Source organism: Asparagus officinalis, chromosome 10 (assembly GCF_001876935.1).
Source record: "Asparagus officinalis chromosome 10, Aspof.V1, whole genome shotgun sequence".
NCBI lineage: Eukaryota > Viridiplantae > Streptophyta > Magnoliopsida > Asparagales > Asparagaceae > Asparagus > Asparagus officinalis.
In genome coordinates, this window is record NC_033803.1 from 29,107,059 (window position 1) to 29,112,371 (window position 5,313).

Consider the following 5,313-nt stretch of genomic DNA (forward strand, 5'->3'; position numbering starts at 1 on the left):
TTTTCATGACCATAATAATATTCACCCTCCACTTTGACATTTACTAACAAGATAATAAATTCAAACAAATTCCCCCTTCTCATTTGTTTGATTGTTAACCATAATTTAAAAAAAATATTTTATTTTTACCATCCTTTTTAGTCGCTTTTAATTCCTAGGGTTGTATTTCATATAGTTAGTAGGAATTCACCAAAGTGATTTGAGCATCTTGATTTGGCATACATTTGAAAATATTCTTAAGGGCAAAACCTCCTAATCAAGATAAGGTGAGAGATTTCATCAACCTTTCCTTAGCCCACAAATTCTTAGCCCAAAAATCACTAATTCCTCACTACACAACCCAAGCCTAATAAAACTCATTAGACGTTGGTCCTAAGAAATCGAGCTCAATAAGGATCAAAGAATCTTTAGGTGAACCGGTTTATGTTTTCTTGGATTAGTTGGTGTCTAAGGCAAAGTTTAAGGGTTGCATAAAACGCTCTGTAAGGAACGATATACTTAATCGATCTCTGATCAACCTCTGTTCCTATCCTTACCTAGCTAACTAACCGAGTAAAACTTTTATCTTTTCACTTAAGGAATTTTCAGTTAGGAGCTGGTCTAGCTGGGTTAGGCTTAACCCTAGAGTTAAAGTGATTACAAAGTGATTTTTTTTTATTTATTTTAGTTAGGTTTTTCCTTTTTCTTCTCATAAAAAAACTAACTTTTGTTTTATCTTAAAAAAAGGTATAAAAAGAAATTGTTTTAAGTGCATGCAAAATATGGATTAGGGACAGTACACATCGATAAATTTGTTTTGAACAAATTAAAGAAATGGCTAATCCACATGTTCTCCAAGATTTATGTTATCCCAAGAGGTTTTGAACAAATTAAAGAAATGGCTAATCCACATGTTCTCCAAGATTTATGTTATCCCAAGAGGATTGAAATCCCCAATGAAGCTCGTCCAAGATTTATGTTATCCCAAGAGGATTGAAATCCCCAATGAAGCTCGGGAGTTTGTAGAGAGCCTATTTTAGTATTCGGTGAATGATCCATTTTTCCAACCTACAACCCAGGTTGGGCAAATTACCCAAACATTGCATGGAATCAGGTAAACCACTCCAGAACTCAAAACTTCACTCCCTCTTCGACCCAACATTTTCCTAGGGGAAACACGATTCCTTTTAATTCTCATCCACAATTTCAACAACCCAATCTGTCACATCAAAATCAGTCTCCTCATCATCAAGTTATAACTCACACTCCTCTTGATACAGATCATGACGAACATCTTAATATATTGGAAAAGGGTTTGGAAATCATAATTAAGGCCTCCACTCTAACCACGAATTTGTTGACTCAAACATCCAACACGATGAACTCCTTTATGCAGTCAACCGGACACATTCTTAACTCCAACACCCAAGCCATAGCTAGATTAGAAACCCATCAACTAGCTAGTGCCATGAGTGAAAGGGAGGAAGAAGAAATTCCGAGTCAACCCGTGGTCAACTCTAAGGACACATGATCTAGTTCATCCTACGAAACTAAAATGATTGCAACTCATTCACTACAGTCAGGAAAACAGGTCGATAATCAGGTAAGAACACCTTCAAATCAAACTCTTGTTCCAGAACAAATTGCTTCACCTTCTGATAACTCAATTCAGGAAAGACCAGAGTAAGAAGAAGAAGAGTCAGATCCAGTTTTGAGGAAATTTTTGGTGAGGAGCTGAAAATATTAGGAGAAGCAGAACAGGTTTGTCAAAATAAGGAAACTGTGTTAAACAATTGTTGCTTTGAACTAAATTTTGAAGAACTCTTTCTTGATGAATTGAGATTTTTGGAAAATAATCAACAACCAAATTTTTAGAACTCAACCACGAATCTTGGAGTTGAGGAAAATGCTACAGAAGAATTGGTTGTTAGAAAACAAAACTTCAAAGTACAAGAGTCTACGTTTATTAAGAAATGCAAAATGCATGACACAAATAATACCTACCTTACTTTGTAGCAAGAATTATTAAACACCTCGAAATGCTTGGAATTTTACATTATTGATTATATCATTTTGAATTTGTTTAAAATCCGGGGGAGAATTTTTAGCAATAAGGTAGGATTCAATGTAGTATACGAGCTCTTTATGTTGAACACTTCATTCTACATTGTTTGTTTTATTTTTTTAGAATAATAAAAAGAATTTATTCTTCTCTCATTTGAGAGTTTCTTGTTCAGTTGTAAAAAAAAAAAAAAAACAAAAAAAAGAGAAAAAAAGAAGAAAGAAAAAGAATAAATTTTTGATTTCATTATCCTCAGACCAAAGATAATTACAGATTTTATCAGCCGACCAAATGTAAGTACTTCACTTTTTATCTGCTTTACTTTATGAATCATAGAGTTTGCATTGAGGATAATACAAAATTTAGGTATGGAGGTGGGAATTAGTTATTTTCCTCTTTATTTTACCTTTTTAGTTGCATTTTTGTTATTTTTTTCTTTTCCTTAAAAAAATTATAAAAATATCATCACTTGCCAAATTGATAGAGTTATATAATAATTGATTTATTTGATAAATTTTAAATTTTCTAATCCCTAGTTTATTATTTACTCAAGTTTACCTTTTATGATAACTCTAAATAAATTTCTTAAGAAATAATTTTCAAAGTAGTATACTTTACTTAAGCCTTAACTTAGATTTTTATTTAAAATAATGGAATTTATGCATGCTTAGCTTAGAGTTGAAAATAATTTTTCAAAGTGTCTTGATTTACATATTTTTCAGAATATATATACATATACATAAAAAAATAACATTACAAAAGAAGAGTGCGAAAAATAGGCACCAAAAGAAAAAACTCTTGAATTCAAGGTGATTCTATCTTATAAAGCCTAAGTTGACCTAGTAATTAAGCCCAAAGAGTATTTCTATACTTAATGACATAAGCCTAATTGGGTTGGGATCCATTGGCCCAAAACTCGTTAAATGGTCACTTAGAAAGCTCGTAAAGTAGAAAAAAATTACCAAGGAAGAAATAGTTAAAAATAGAAAAAAAATAATAAAAATAAAAATACTAATAAATGTTTTATATATATAGTTATATTTGTATATATGGTCTTGGAAAATATTTTAGATCAAGCAACTTGAAAATTATTTAAAACAAAGAGTTAGCATATTCTTTTCAAAAAATTTAAATTAAATTTTTAAGTTTGGCTTGGTTTTGTATTGCTATAATGAGAAGATTTTCTAGGAAATTTACCTTAGAGTTATTTATAAAAATGTTTTCTTGAGTAATAACTAGCTTCAATTAGATTATCTAAAATTATCAAGTAAATTTAGTTATTCACTAACTTCTTTAATTTAGCAAGATGACCGAATTTTGTGGGTATATTCACTGTAAACCCTCACGAGACTACAACTCGTCCACTAGGGTAACCTAAGGGTTTAAAGGCTTGTTATATGCGCTAAATACAACCGTGATTCCTACGAAAGTGAGTTAGGTTTTTTTCCTTTTTCTTTCTTTGCTAGAGGACTAGCAAAAGTTTAGGTGTGGTGGTATTTGATAATCACATTTTATTATAATTTTATACAATCATTATCTATTTTATATGAATAAATATACCACTAATAATTATTTTTATCTTTAATTTGCAGGTTAATGAAGAATAAAGCTCAATATCTCTCCTCTCAACAAAAACACATGAATTAAATGAAGAACACAAGTAAGAGCCAAAAAGCCCAAGCCCAAAATCAAGCCAAGTAGCCTGTAGAAGCCGGAGAAAATAAAAAAATCAAATATGAAAAAAATGTATTCAAGATGGTTAGCTGCAAAGAAACGACAATATCTCTCAATCGTGAAGGTGGAATTTAACATATAATATATGAAAATCACCTATCTCGACAAGACAAGCCATCCGTGAAGACAGAATTTTGATAGGAGATTGATGCTAGTATTGATGCTGGCATCGATGCCAGCATCGATGCTGGCATCGATACTGACAATTTTGTTACGAATTAAGGGCTGATTTTTTATGGTTTTGGATAAGATTTCAATCCAAGGGCTCATATTCATTGATGTTTACTATAAATAGGGATAGAGAGTGAGAGGTTGAGAGTGTGAAAATTTTTGTAACTTCATTTGGAGAGGAGGGCCACTCTTAATTGAGAAGGTCTTCCAAATTTGTAACTTTTATTATAATTAATAAAATAATTTTTTTACCACTTTAAATATTTCTTCTCTTTGTTGGATGATGAAGATGGAGAAGAAGAATTATTTAGAGATTTGCATTTCTTTTATTTTTTTCTTTTATTTCTTTTTTATTGCTTATTAGTTTAAATTTATTTCTATGCTTGTAGTTAGATTTTATTTTCTTGTTAAATAGCCAAGAGGCTAGAACCCTCTTGCCTTAGATTTATTTCATGCTTATAGGTTAAATTTATTTTCTTATATTTAATTCTTGCAATTTATTTTATGGTTTAGATTTTACAATTTATTTTATAGTTAGATTTTATTTTCTTTCACTATTCACCTTTAGGCTAGAACCCTCCTGGGATTAGTTTTTATTTTTATTTTTTTATTTTCTTTGATTCGCCTTGAGGCTAGAACCCTCTAGGGAATTACTATTTTATTTTCTTACACTATTTACCTTGAAGCTAGAACCCTCTTGGGTTTAGTTTTTCTTTTTTTTTCTTTGATTCGCCTTTAGGCTAGAACCCTCTAAGGGATCACTTTTTTCTAAGAAGTGGATTCAATTCTAGATTACCCATATCTTTAATTGAATCTGTCATCTTTAATTTCTTGAATTTTCTTTATATTCTTGATTCTTCTTTTTGATTCTTGATTTTATTCATCTTTCCTTGTGAAAATCATTCATTCTTTGTCACATCCACTCTCACTTACATTTTGTGTCGATTTACATACTATCACTTCCACTCTCTCTATCTCTCCACAACCATATTCACTCATCACTCCTAATTGTCACGCACAAAACATAAGAACCGAATCTAATTTTCTCCTACAAACACCTTCCTCGTGGGATCGATAACTTTTTATACTATAACTTGATTAATTGTGCACTTAAAATTTTTGATATATGTTTATGCCTCATCACATGCCATCATGATCCGCACGGATGCTCCTCTCTCTAGAAGAGCCCGCCAGCGGTGACGACAGGCCCTCGCCCAACAGGAGGCCCAAACATTCGCCTCATGTGACGGCCTGAATTATTATTCAGATCTTAAAAATGAAAAACGGAGAAACAGCCCTCCCAACGCTGACGGGCTCACTAAATCAGGTGAACCCTCACGTTCAGGCAGACTTCGCTCTGATCGTAA